This window comes from Moschus berezovskii, chromosome 14 (assembly GCF_049115385.1).
Source record: "Moschus berezovskii isolate FMDL1 chromosome 14, NW_MosBer_1.0, whole genome shotgun sequence".
Taxonomy (NCBI): Eukaryota; Metazoa; Chordata; class Mammalia; order Artiodactyla; family Moschidae; genus Moschus; species Moschus berezovskii.
In genome coordinates this window covers 57,974,332-57,989,252 of record NC_142473.1, presented here as the reverse complement: position 1 = coordinate 57,989,252, position 14,921 = coordinate 57,974,332, and the positions used below count along the sequence as shown (strand labels likewise).

The 14,921-nt window shown below is 48.8% G+C and overlaps 1 pseudogene; it reads left to right on the top strand.

The window, feature by feature from the left end:
* The first annotated feature begins 11,747 nt into the window (after positions 1 to 11,747).
* Positions 11,748 to 12,714, top strand: LOC129553658 (olfactory receptor 2AT4-like; annotated as a pseudogene).
* Positions 12,715 to 14,921: the final 2,207 nt, after the last annotated feature.

Below are 14,921 nucleotides of genomic sequence, written 5' to 3'. Positions count from 1 at the left end.
TCCAATCTCCAGGACCTTCTGGGAGTTAGGCTAACAGGCCTTCAGACAACTCTTGGACTAATCCAGCAGTGAGGTTTCCATTTTGGGTGGCCCAGGCTTGAGGTTCAACCAACCTGGTTTGCACCCCACCATCCATCGTGGTGTTTGCTGAGCCCTGTACATTTCACAGGGCCCTAGGATGTGTGTGGATTGCAATACTATCTGTGGATACACACAGTTTGCAAAGCTTGATGGCTTTTTAGAGTCCCATGCTGGTGGCAAAGCCTGGCACAGTTTATAGAGCTCTGCAGCTTCTAGGGCCCAATGATGTTTGCACAGCCCTGCATCTTGTGTCAAGTCTGATGCTGCTTGTGAAACTCCAAGCCATTTGCAGAAACCAAGCTCTTTTGCAAACCTGGCAAGGTAGGGGACTCTTCATTTTGTAGAAGTATCTGAATTTGGAGACAAGGGGAGAGCCCCAGGCTTCAGCCTTAAGACATCAGTTCTGGTCCCAGCTCTGTAACAACATTGTTGTGGGACTTGGAGCAAGCCCTTTCTCTTCCCTGGGACTCAGTCTTCTCATCTGTTAAATGGAGATGCTGACATCAAATGGCCCAACCTCAGTTCTGTTCTGAGGATCACTGGGGAAGTGTCCAGAAGATGGAGGTCAGGGCAGGGCACTGGGGGAAGGGGAAGAGTGGCAGAGGCTCCTTCCTAAAAAAGGCCCTAAACCGCCACATCAGCACTGTTGTTCCCACTTCCCTCTGGCCTGGCAGCCAGGGAGCGGATATCTATAAATGAGCCCTTGGCCAGGCGGACGAGCAATGGCCTCCATCAGAACCTCAGTCATCCCTACCCCCAGATGCTGTGTGGGGGAGCCAAAGCTGTGTCCACATGATCCCATGCATGGCTCATTAGATCTATTCAAGGGAGGCAGTATTAATTCAGCCATGAGGACTCTGACACTCAGAGAGGCCATGTGACTTGCCCGGCACTACGTGTCGAGGATACGTCCAGGCTGGGGTCTGAGCCAAGGACAGAAAGGTGGCACTCAGAAGATCAGAGCCCAGAAGGAACTTGGAGCTCATTTAATTCATCCCTCACTTTTTCAGATTGGGAGACCGAGGCCAGGAGACCAGCAGGTTCTGCTGTGTTGTGACCACGGGGAAATCACAGTCTCTCCCTGGGCATTGATATATCCCTCTAGGTGGAAGGGGAACAGACCCCCTCCTACCAAGGGTTCAGGACTTTCCCACCTTTGTTGGCATGGCTCCTGGATCGGAACACAGAAAATTTCCCAACTGGGTGAGAAGACAGGTCTGCAGGCACGTAAGCGTCCAACCTGGCCACTCAGCCCTACCCACCTTGGCTCAGCACAGCTGCTGGCTTCTCTAGCCCACCCAGCCCTGTGCAGCCCTGGCTGTGCTTTCTGCAGCTTAAACCTGGCCTGGAGTTTCTTCCTGGAGAAGCCCATTTGCCCTAACAGCAGCCTTCCCCTGCAGCCAACTGCTGCTACCTCTCACCAGCCTCTCCCTCCAGCCTGGAGAGAATATGTACTCTGCTAGAAACTCTGCATGCACTGTGCCCAGACAGAGAGTGAGTGTGGCAACAGATGGTTTCATCCTGACCCAGTAAGAAGATCTCTGAGGCTCAGTTTCCTCATCTGTAGAGATGATGGGAAACCTCCCAGCAGGGCTGCACTAAACCCAACCATCTCACTCTGTCTTCAACTCTATGTGACTGTGAACTCTCCGGAGACCTAGCCGGGTGACCTGAGGTTGGTCTCTTGCCGTCTCTGATTCTCGGTGCCCTTGTCGGTGAAATACCTTCCCAGGGCTGTCCAAGGGCTCAAATGAGTTGATGGATTAGTGCTCACCAAGTCTGAGAGCTGAGCAGACACAAGCCATTATTAATATGGTGATGATGGTAATGGTGATGACTTTTGTGATTCTGGAGGCGGAGGATGAGGAAGAAGTAAATCAGGTGCATGCCAGGGCAGTCCGATCTCACTGACAACCCCATGTGAATCAATTACCTCTGAGGTGGGAGGGAGTTCAAGGGCAAATTTGGGGCTCCCAGGCCTGTGGGATGGCCTGTTGTTCTGTGGGTGCTACAGACTTCCTTCTCACAGGGTCCAGACTGGGCACTGGCTGGCTTTTGGCTCCCAACCCTGGCTGTAACTAACACTGTCTTTGGTTAGGTCCTATTTCCTGCCTGGTTCTAGGTTTCCTTATTATAAAGGGGTCATCCTGAGTTTCTTCCTGCTCTGCCCCATCTTTGGGGAAGGAACATGTGAGCTAATGGATGTACCACTGACACTTTTGTAAAGTGTCAAGTGTGGAACATGAGAAATTACAGTTATTAATAATTTGACTTCTGGGAGAGAGGACACAGGGGTGGTGGTGCAGCGGAGACGGAGGTGAGCAAGCCTTTGCCCCTGGCTGCAGGCGCCCCAGTGCCCTGCAGACTTTGTAACACTGCCCCCTGGGGGCCAGAGAGGAGATCTGTGCCCCTGGCTCTTCCTTTAAGACTCCAGTTGGTGGGGGGGTCCGGCGGGGGGGGGGTGCGGGGGGAGGGAGGAGGGGGCTAGGAAGGAGACTGTCAGAGGAGGCTGAAGTGGACAGGCCAGGGGAGTCCCGTGGGTGCAGTCGCTACCTGTTCCCCTCTCTCCCTCTCCTCCACACTCGTCTCTCAAACCAGCCTCCTTCCCGTTCTGCTGTCACTGCCCTGGTGCTGGCCACTAGCGGCTCTGGCCTGGGCAGTGTCCCAGTCTCTTCCCTGTCTCCAGTCTCCATCTTGCTGTGAGCCAGAGGGAACTTTCCAGCCCTTAAATCTGACTGTGCTTCAAACTCTGCCCTGGCCCACACCCTGGGCCCTCAGGATCAACCTTTCTCTGAGCCTGATGTGGATGCCTACTACTCCTCTGTCTTCTGCCAGATTAGAAGTTCCACTTGTAATGAGAGGAAATTGTGGGTGGACAAGAACAAGACTCTGGGGCAGGAGTACTGGTTTTTTCCACGTGGTAGCTGTGTTACTTAATTTTTTGGGGGGGGAGGGGTGTGGTTGTTGTTTTCAGTTGCTCAGTCGTGTCCACTTCTTTTGCAGCATGCCAGGCTTCCCTGTCCTTCACCATCTCCCAGAGCTTGCTCAAACTCATGTCCATTGAGTTGGTGATGCCATCCAAGCATCTCATCCTCTGTTGTCCCCTTCTCCTCCTGCCCTCAATCTTTCCCAGGATCAAGGTCTTTTCCAATGAATCAGTTCTTTGCATCAGGTGGCCAAAGTATTGGAGTTTCAGCTTCAACATCAGTCCTTCCAATGGATATTCAGGGTTGATTTCCTTTAGGATTGACTGGTTTGATCTCCTTGCAGTCCAAGGGACTCTCAAGAGTCTTCTCCAACACCACAATTTGAAAGCATCAATTCTTTGCCGCTTGGTCCAACTCTCACATCCATACATGACTACTGGAAAAACCATAGTCTTCTGTGTGTGTGGTTACATATCTAAAACATTAAATTTACCATATTAAATTTTAAGTTTATGGTTCAGTGACATTAAGTACATTTGCATTGTGGTAGAACCACCACCATCCATCTCCAGAACTTTTTCACCCTCTTCCAACAACACAAGAGAAGACTCTACACATGGACATCACTAGATAGTCAATACCAAAATCAGATTGATTATATTCTTTGCAGCCAAAAATGGAGAAGCTCTATACAGTCAGCAAAAATAAGACTGACTATGGCTCAGATCATTAACTCCTTATTGCAAAATTCAGATTTAAATTGAAGAAAGTAGGGAAAGTCACTAGACTGTTCAGGTATGACCTAAATCAAATCCCTTACAATTATACAGTGGAAGTAACAAATAGATTCAAGGGATTAGACCTGATAGAGTGCCTGAAGATCCATGGACGGAGATTTGTGACATCATACAGGAGGCGGTGATAAAGATCATCTCCAAGAAAAAGAAATGCAAAAAGGCAAAATGGTGTCTAACGAGGCCTTACAAATAGCTGAAAAAGAGAAGCTAACGGTAAAGGAGAACAGGAAAGATATACCCATTTGAATGCAGAGTTCCAAAGAAAAGCAAGGAGAGATGAGAAAGCCTTCCTCACTGATCAATGCAAAGAAAAAGAGGAAAACAATAGAATGGGAAAGACTACAGATCTCTTCAAGAAAATTATAGAGATACCAAGGGAACATTTCACGCAAATGTGGGCCCAATAAAGGACAGAAATGGTACGGACCTAATGGAACCAGAAGATATTAAAAAGAGGTGGCAAAAATACAGAGAAGAACTATACACAAAAAGGATCTTCATGACCCAGATAGCCACGATGGTGTGATCACCCACCTAGAGCCAGACATCCTGGGATGCAAAGTCAAGTGGGCCTGAGGAAGCATCACTGCAAACAAAGCCAGTGGAGGTGATGGAATTCCAGTTGAGCTGTTTCAAATCCTAAAAGATGATGCTGTGAAAGTACTGCACTCAATAAGCCAACAAATCTGGAAAACTCAGCAGTGGCCACAGGACTGGAAAAGGTCAGTTTTCAGTCCAATCCCAAAGAAAGGCAATGACAAAGAACGCTTAAACTACTGCACAATTGCACTCATCTAGCAAAGGAAATGGCAACCCACTCCAGTGTTCTTGCCTGGAGAATCCCAGGGATGGGGGAGCCTGGTGGGCTTCCATCTATGGGGTCACACAGAGTCGGACACGACTGAAGTGACTTAGCAGCAGCAGCAGCAGCAAAGTAATGCTCAAAATTCTCCAAGTGAGGCTTCAACAGTATGTGAACCATGAACTTCCAGAAAAGGCAGAGGAGGAACCTGAGATCAAATTACCAACATCCGTTGGATCATCAAAAAAGCAAGAGAATTTCAGAAGAACATCTACTTCTGCTTTATTGACTACGTCAAAACCTTTGACTGTGTTTGGTCACAGCAAACTGTGGGAAATTCTTAAAAAGAAAGGAATACCATTGGTTGGTTGGGAACACTGGTTCCTGTTAGCATTTGTTAACCGGTGATAATGCTGCATGTCCTACCCTATACAGGCTAGTGTTGTGCAGTGAGGCCTGAGGTACACGCAAGTGATGTCCCAGTTCCACAGGCCAGGAGCATGTGGTGAGACGCGAACCATCACCACACTTCCCCTCACCTGAGGAGGCTGTCACAGCGTTTCACGCTTACTTCTGATGTGACAGATGCTACAGCCCCCTCACCTGAGGAGGCGCTGAGAGCAGTGCAGGGGTGCCCCTGACATGACCACTAACCATAAATTCTTTACCTGAAGGGACTGTGACAGCAGAGTATGTGCACCTCAGACATGGCTGACACCACCCCCTCCTCACCAGTAGAGGCTGTCACAGCAGTTCAAGGGTGCCTCAGAGGTGACTCATCACCACAGGTCCCCTTACCTGAGGAGGCAGTGACAATGATGCACTTGTACCTAAGACCTGACCACCAGGCACATATCCCCTCACATGACCTACTGCCACAGTACCTGTGCCTCACTTGTGGCCAACAGCACAAGCCACTTCACCAGAGGAAGCTGTCCCCCCGCAGAGGGGAAGACATCTAGGGGGTGGCCTCTCAGTGACCATGGCCGCGATACTGTAGGAAACTTCTTCACAGCACGTCACAGCTTGCAAAGAGCTCTCACCTAGAGTGTCTCACTAAACCTTCACTCCAGCCAATATAGCCGCTACTGTTCCCTGCTGTTCATGAAGGGGAGACAGAGAAGTGACGTCACTGACCAAATGGAGGAGCTGGGATTTGAACTCAAGTGTGTGGCCCCCAAAGCCAAGGGCACACTGCCTCCTGGTGGAAGAAACGGTGATGACAGTGATGAGTGTGCTGGAGGCCCCAGTGATGGCCCTGGATTCTGGACTCTCCTCCCCAGCACTCCAGGAGCCTCCTGCCCACACCAGGAGGCAGCCCAGTCTCTCCCCTGATGTATTGATAACTTCCCTTTCCTCCTTGGCACCTTCTTTTCCCAGCCTCTTGGATCTGTCGAAGCCTGACGCCGGGGAAGGTGAGGAGCAGTAGGGGCGAGATAGAGACAGACTGTCTACTGACAACTTTCCGGGGCAGAGTGGCTTAGGCAGCTGGCCCCCACTGGCTGTGGGAGCAGGGCGGGGAGGAACTCAGAGGGCCAGGCTGCCTTCTGTTCGGAGCTCAAAAGTATTCCTGAGGTGGGACATCCCTGGTGGCCCAGAGGTTAAGACCCCACCCTTCTACTGTAGGGAGCACAGGTTCAGTCCTTGGTAAGGGAAATGAGATCTTATATGCCACACAGTGTGGCCACAAAAATAAATCAAATAATTTTTTAATAAAAAGTAAAGGAACCTATAAATTAAAAAAAAATGTTCCTGAGATACATGGACTCCTCCTGGAGACATTTCTGGACCACCCCATCCACTTTCTCAGATGGAGGAGACCTGGACTGGGAATGTTATGGGCCTTCCCACAGTCCCGGGAGAGAGACGGGGTCATGTAACCTGGGCGGAAGGTGCTTCTGCCAACTGCTGGCCCCCTTCGCCTTTTCTCACCCTGCACCTCACCAGTACAGAGCTTGCACAGAACAGACTCCCGTTCAACAGAAGAGGAAACAGAATCTCAGAGAGCTCCAAGCCAGGCTTGAACCAAATTGGTGTGCCACCAGGGTCTGAGCACATATCCACTCTGTGGCCTCCCAGACTCATTCGATGGAGAACAAACTCCATCTAAGAAAGACAGAGTAAGAGAAGCCAAGGAGAGGGAGAGTGGACATTTGGGAAACGGAGTAGCTCTCTGTTCTGTAACCCCTGTATCTCTAGCTTCAAAATCCTCAAAAGTTCCCCACACTCCTTCCTCTGGCCAGTAGCACAGTTTACAATTATACGGAGATTTTTTCACAAACTTTTTCTCATTTGTGTGGTTGGTTGGCTCAGAGGCTAGACTAAGAATTAGCAAACCTGAGATCTCGATCCTGCCTTGGCCTGTGTGAATTGGGCAATTCCTTTCAGCTCTGCACCTCAGTTTCCTCACCTGTCACATGGGGTTCTGAATTGTTGTTCAATTGGTGGGAAAGCCTCCATAGACCACAGGGTTCTGTGCCCCAGTGAGGACTATTAATATTGTTGTTCTCATATCAGCAAAGCCCAGTAGTAGCTGCTAACTAGCCACTTGGGAATCCCCAGAAAAGCAATACACAGGGCCCTGATAGAAGAGGGCCTCAGGGGACAGGACCCAAGCGGGCTAGGGATGAGGGCTTAGGGGTCTGATGAATCCAGTTTCAGTCCCAGCCTGGTCCTCCCTACTGAGGTGACGCTGGCCTGGGGAGAGGAAGGGGCAACTGGAGTGGCCTGAGCTGCAGGTGAGCTGAGCCCCCGTCATGTAGACTTGGAGGCTACAAAGAAGTACCCAGAGCCTGTCAGAGCCCAAGGAAGGACAAGGCTCTGGAAGGACATGGTTTAAGGGGGCAGAAAGTCAAGGACCTTCACCCCACAATGAGAGGGGCTCCAAGAGAAGGGAAATGGGATAAACTCTTTCTGCCTCAATTTATAGAATTGCAGGCTGACTTCCCAGTTGATGCTAGTGGTAAAGAACCTGCCTGCCAATGCAGGAGACGTAAGAGACGTGGGTTCGATCCCTGAGTTGGGAAGATCCCCTGGAGGAGGGCATGGCAGCCCGCTCCAGTACTCTTGCCTGGAGAATCCCATGAACAGAGGAGCCTGGTGGGCATACAGTCCATGGAAAGAACAGGACATGGCTGAAGCTACTGGGCATGCAGTCTGGCTGCTGACTCACTGACTGTGTGACTGTGGCCAGGCACAGCCCCTCTCTAGGCCTCCTCCTCCCTATTAGCGACAGTAAGGGAGCAGGGCCAGAAGCTTCCACAGAATCAAGGGTCTGATTCTGCAGAATGCTGGAGGGAAAGCCCTGGGGGTGGTCAGGACAGCTCTGTGGAAACACTGAGAAACGAGGTGCTGGGCCCCACGGAGATGCTGGTTTTATAGGAGAGGAGCTGGCTTGGTCCCCAGCCCCAAGAAAGCCACAGGCTAGTGAGGGAAACATGAATGATCCGGGCTGCCAGACAGAGGCGCTTCAGTGCCTCTTTCGTGGTGAACCCTTGGGAGTCCTGGGCAGGAAGTCGGGGATCTGACTTTCATCTCTTTGTGTGACCTTGACTGAGCAAGTCGCTCCCTTCTCTGAGTTACTTTATTGGACAAATGAGGGGAGGGCCATGGGAATTGGACTACACCGCTTGCTTTTAAGGATCCTTCTGGCTCTGATATTCTGTGACAGCCCTGAAAACCTTGCACAAACCTCACACAACTCACTTACATGGGCGCAGTCAGGGGCGAGAGAACAGCATCTCAGAATTGTATCAACTTCCCCGGAAATATGGTTTGTATTAATTTAGATGCTAAAACAAAAGAAAGGAAAAATCCCTGCTGATTAGTCCATTATGGAAAAAAGTTAAGTTGAACTCAGGTTAACCGTCTTATTCATTAATTCATTTATTTAAAAAAGTATTTGTTGAGGGTTTATTATGAGCTAGGTTCTACCAGGCACAAAGTGTACAACAGTTTTACTCAGGATGGGTGCTCTGACTGCCATGACTTTTTTGCATGCAGAAGCATCCAGTCCACCTCTTCTTTAAGTCATTTCTTTCTCTTTTAAAACATTTATTTGGGTGCATCAGGTCTTAGCTGCAGAACGTGGGATCTTTCCTTGCGTTGCAGACTCTCGAGTTGTAGCTCACAGGCTCAGTAGCTGTGACGCTCAGACTTAGTCCCCCTGCAGCATGAGGGGTCCTAGTTCCCCCACCGGGGATCAAACCTGGGTCCCCTGTGTTGCAAGGCAGTTTCTCAACCACTGGACCACCAGGGAAGTCCCCTTAAGTCACTTCTTGAGGATAGCATTTTTTTTTCTAGCCATGCAGAGCCTCTGTTTAGTAACCAGTCCACTTAAAACTGTTTGAAAACACCCTCAGAACAAAAGAGAAATTCATAACTGTCTCTGATAGCAGTCTAATAAACAGAGAGGAAAAGGAAAATTTTGGCCTATTTTTTTCCCATGTGGAAACCAGAGCTTCTGAATCCTCCAGGTGGCCTGTCTTGGTGGAAAGAGTGTTAAGACCAGATCTAGAGGCCTAGATTCCAGGACCAAGGCTGGTGCACACCAGCTGTTGACCGGAGGCTGCTCGTCATTCCCACCCCAGCTTGAAGATTCATTTGTGAAAGGAAGGTTCAGGGACTCAACTGTCTGCAAACAATTTTCGTGCTTGCATAATCTTTGACACAAGAAGGGTTTTGTTAGAAGAGGGAGAGAAGCTGGAGATGGTTCTGGAAAATCAAGTGGATCAGCTCCAGGGGTTCCTGGGGTAGAAAAGCAGTGAACATCAACGTAACCTGGCCCTGGATTGCTCAGTCAAGGTGAAGCATGAGTCAACACTGCCATTGGCTCAGTTCTGAGGGTTGGAAAGTCTCACTCTGGGGGCCTTGGGCTGCCACGCATCCTCAGTAGCTTTCTTCAGTGGTCTCCCAGGCACGGAGTTACTCTCTGCAGAGGGCTTGGCTGTCTCTCCTGACACTGCTTCTGAGATGTTTTAGTTCCCTGTGGTGCACTCTGGACTGGGCCCAGGCAGTGGGCATGAAGTGGTTAGACAGTGACACCTGCTGAGCTGCAGCAGCCGGGCACGGGGAAGACCACAGAGTGGTCCAGGAAGTGCCTGGGAGTCTGCTTTTTTCTTTTTTTCCCAATAGGTGGAGAATCCATGTTCCACTTGGATTCACTGGGGAGATGACTCCTTTTACCATAGGCATATAAAATGCTCCTACCCTTGCAGGGCGACTAACATCTCAGTTTGCCGGGGACTAAGGGACTGTGTGGATCACAATAAACTGTGGAACATTCTGAAAGAGATGGGAATACCAGACCACCTGACCTGCCTCTTGAGAAATCTGTATGCAGGTCAGGAAGCAACAGTTAGAACTGCACATGGAACAACAGACTAGTTCTAAATAGGAAGAGGAGTACGTCAAGGTTGCATATTGTCACCCTGCTTATTTAACTTATATGCAGAGTACATCATGAGGAACGCTGGACTGGAAGAAGCACAAGCTGGAATCAAGATTGCCAGGAGAAATATCAATAATCTCAGATATGCAGATGACACCACCCTTATGGCAGAAAGTGAAGAGGAACTCAAAAGCCTCTTGAGGAAAGTGAAAGAGGAAAGTGCAAAGTTTGGCTTGAAGCTCAACATTCAGAAAACAAAGACCATGGCGTCTGGTCCCATCATTTCATGGCAAATAGATGGGGAAACAGTGGAAACAGTGTCAGACTTTTTTTGGGGGGGCTCCAAAATCACTGCAGATGCTGATTGCAGCCATGAAATTAAAAGACGCTTACTCCTTGCAAGGAAAGTTATGACCAACCTAGACAGCATATTAAAAAGCAGAGACATTACTTTGCCAACAAAGGTCCGTCTAGTCAAGGCTATGGTCTTTCCCGTGGTCATGTATGGATGTGAAAGTTGGACTGTGAAGAAAGCTGATTGCCGAAGAATTGATGCTTTTGAACTGTGGTGCTGGAGAAGACTCTTGAGAGTCCCTTGGACTGCAAGGAGATCCAACCAGTCCATTCTAAAGGAGATCAATCCTGGGTGTTCATTGGAAGGACTGATGCTAAAGCTGAAACTCCAATACTTTGGCCACCTCATGCGACGAGTTGACTCCCTGGAAAAGACTCTGATGCTGGGAGGGATTGGGGGTGGGAGGACACGGGGACGACAGAGGATGAGATGGCTGGATGGCATCACCAACTTGATGGACATGAGTTTGAGTGAACTCCGGGAGTTGGTGATGGACAGGGAGGCCTGGCGTGCTGTGATTCACGGGGTCACAAAGAGTCAGACACGACTGAGCGACTGAACTGAAATGAACTGAAGGGATTTCCTGGGACGTGGCACTAGCAGTGCTAAAACCAGGCAGATCTGGGCAAAGCAGGATGGTTGGTCCCTGGACATGACAAAGAGACAGGAAGGACAGGTCCCAGGGAATCATGTTAGATTGAGACAGACAGAGCCCCAGCAGCAGCTGCATGGAAAGAGGAGCTGTTCTCAGCTGAAGCAGATGGCATTTTGTAGCGGCCCCTGAGGAAAGCAGCTGTCTCTATCAATAAGACATCACAGAAAGGGAATCCTCCACTTTCTGATTTATGTCACTCATTTATAATACTTTTTAAAAAGAACCAATGGATCTAGGGTCAGACAGTTGCTTAAAGATTTTTAATAAAGCGCCTATCTAAATATTAAACTTCCTCTGCACCTTTTTAGCCAAAAAGACCCCAGATTTGCATACCTCTAGTTATATGAAATTTGCTCATTTTCAAGCCAGTCTTTTGCCATATGGGATAATGATGATTGTAAGAAACTTATTTCATATGTGGGACTCTCTGTGTCCCTGGAGCTGCTCACACTGGCCCCAGTTCTAGGTATGTGTTCTACCTGTCCTTCAGAGGTTTACGTCCAGTTCTCTTCCCCACCAGACAGGACCAGCTTTGCAACCAATGCTCCTTAGACAACTCACCATCCTGGGCATCTTAGTTGTGCAATGAAATTCTAGGCACAAAGAAACTGTTAGGATTGAAATCCATGGTTGAAAAGAAAAAGATACATGTTTCAGTTGACATTTTCATGCTTGTTCTGGTTTACAGGAATGTACTGATGTTTCCAGTGTCTGTCTGCTGATATCCCGCACCGACTCACAATGGAAGCCGTCTGCAATGGATCAAAGGGCTCCTCACCTGTCTTCTACTTGGTGGGCATCACCTCTCTGCCTGAATCCCTCTTCCTCCTTGTCTTTGTCATTTTCTTCGTAATCTACCTGCTCATCCTGGTGGGAAATGCCCTGATCCTGGTGGCTGTGGTGGCAGAGCCCAGCCTCCACAAGCTCATATACTTCTTCCTGATCAACCTCTCAGCCCTGGACATCCTCTCCACCACAACCACTGTCCCCAAGATGCTGTCCCTATTCCTGTTTGGGGACCACTACCTCAGCTTCTCTGCCTGCTTCCTGCAGATGTACCTTTTCCACAGTTTCTCCTGCTCTGAAGCCTTCATCCTGGTGGTCATGGCCTGTGACCGTTATGTGGCTATCTGCCGCCCACTGCACTACCCTGTGCTCATGACCCCGCAGACCAACGCTGCCCTGACAGCCAGTGCCTGGCTCACTGCCCTCCTTCTGCCCATCCCAGCAGTGGTACAGACCTCCCACACGGCTTTTGAAAACATCGCTCACACCTCCCACTGCTTCTGTGACCACTTGGCTGTGGTCCAGGCCTCCTGCTCTGACACCACCCCCAGACCCTCGTGGGCTTCTGCATCGCCATGCTGCTGTCCTTCCCGCCCCTTCTCCTGGTGCTTCTCTCCTATGCCTGCATCCTGGCCTCAGTGCTTCGCATCGGCTCCCAAAAAGGACACTCCAAAGCCTTCTCCACCTGCAGCTCCCGCCTCCTGGTGGTGGCACCTGCTACTCAACCATTGCCATAGCCTGTGTGGCCTACAGGGCTGACCTGGCCCTCGACTCCCACATCGTGGGCAACGTGCTGTTTGCTATTCTCACACCTGTCCTCAAGCCTCTCATCTACATGCTGAGGAACAAGGATGTCAAGACAGCCATCACCAAAATGGCATGTCCCCAGAACCTAGGGAATTCCAGGGCCCTTGATCCTTAGTTCCAACTAATTCAGCTCCCTGGACACAAATGACAGTGCCCAGTACAGAATAAACACAATAAACATTTTTAAATGAATTATAGAACCCAAATTGACTTCATTTGGTTGATCAGACACCTAAAACCTGGTCCTCAAATAATGGATCAAGAAGTCTTCCCACTGGTGCTACAGAATAATTGATTTTCACAATTTCCCCCAGTCATTAACATGATGAGTAAAATTTGATCATTCAGTGATTCATATTAAAAATCTTTACTTGATCTGCACAGAAATAAACCAGACCTATTTGCTGCTCCTGTGGTATTTACAGTTTAACTGGAGAGTCAGACCCAAAGAAATACTATAAGGCAATATGACCGAGAGAAGCAACAGGGGAGGGGACTGAGGGGGCCAAGAAGTTAGCATTTGATTCAATGTTAAAATTTTCCTGTAAGTTCTTCTGTTTTTGGCATTGATATCACTTGTTTGTTAGCAAATATTCATGAATCAGCAATACAGTTGGGGGAGAGGCTTGAAAAGATTGCATAAGAAAACCACTAGCTTCTCCAGTCAGGGAGCGGTAACAGGGTCCGTGTTCTTGTCCAATGGAACGGATCCATTTTCAGTTTGGATGTCCATTAAAAAGTGATGCTTCCTGCCAAGAACTGGCGGGTGGAAGTTAGAGTGGCTCCACTCATCATTACCCTCAGTGACCCCACTGGGGAAATTTGTGTTTCCAGTCCTGATGATTCTGACCTCTGTGGATTAAGCAGCCTGATTCAACTGGAGACAAAATAAATCTCACCAAATTTAAAGCTACAACTTCTGCCTGGTCATTTTAAGCTTACTGTGAGAGTAGACCAGCAGTAAAAAAAAGGAGTTAACAAGGGCAATTTACCGTGATCTTCAGGAGGAAGGAAAACTGCTCTTCCATAATGGGACTGGGAGGTTGGCACTCAGGCAAGTAGCATGTCTTATTTCTGCCAACTGTAACTCTTAATGGACCATGAAAACAACCATAGCATGATGAGGAATAGCAACCAGGGGTTCAGAACTGACAAGGATGAAGATCTGGATCATGCTAGAAGGGACTCCATCTAGATCCACTGAAATGATTGAATGTGAAGGAAAAGGGGACAGGGAGCTAGAATGGGTGAAAGAGGAGGAAGAAGAGGAGGATTGCTTACAGCCTTGGGACCAACTGCAGCAGCAGGGGCAGTCATTAATTCAACTAATCTTTTTCTTGGAAATTTCCTTCGAAAATGTCACCAGTCAGAATTCTGGAAACCCTATGTCCAAATGGAGTGAACTTGTGAAAACTGAATGAATCTAGGACTTTCCTGGTGGTCCAGTTGCTAAGACCTTTGCCTTCCAGTGCAGGGGATGTGGGTTCAGTCCCTGGTTGGGGAGCCTAAAATGTCACATGCCTCACAGGCAAAAAACCAAAACATAAAAAAAAGACACAATATTATAACAAACTCAATAAAGACTTTTAAAATGGTCCATGTTAGAAAAACTTTTTAAAAAGTGAATGAATCTGAGAGATTCAAGGGATAGACTGGAGTCGACAGTGGTCTGTCTTCTAGCAGCTGAGTGCTGGCTGCTAACAACTCACACACATATACCCTAAGATAGAGGTGTGGTGACCCTGACCCTCATTGCTTTCCTTTTTGGGGGAAAGGGAATAAGAGAGCAACTTTGTAAGTAGAGCAAACAAACTACTGGGTACCAAGCAGTCTAAGCTTGGATGCCAGCTGTTGACCTCCTATAGAAGTACAATATCTATAAAGCCAGCTTTTAGGCATCTAGAGACCCTAAGAGCCCATGAAAAGTGCATCTTCCCCTGCAGGAGATGAACATCACTAGTCGCCTGAGAAACTGAATGTATGCAGGCAGCCTCTCCCCTGGGTATTGCTAGAAAATGCAAACAAAACTCCTGGAGTAATTTTCACATAATTGTGTTTCACTCCAAATACTTTGTGTCTGTTTTTTCATTCAGTTCAGTTCAGTCACGCAGTCATGTCTGACTCTGCGACCCCATGGACCACAGCACGCCAGGCCTCCCTGTCCATCACCAACTCCTGGAGGTTATTCAAACTCATGTCCATTGAGTCAGTGATGCCATCCAAACACCTCATCTTCTTCTCCTCCCACCTTCAATCTTTCCCAGCATCAGTCTTTTCAAATGACTCAGTTCTTCACATCTGGTGGCCAAAGTATTGGAGTTT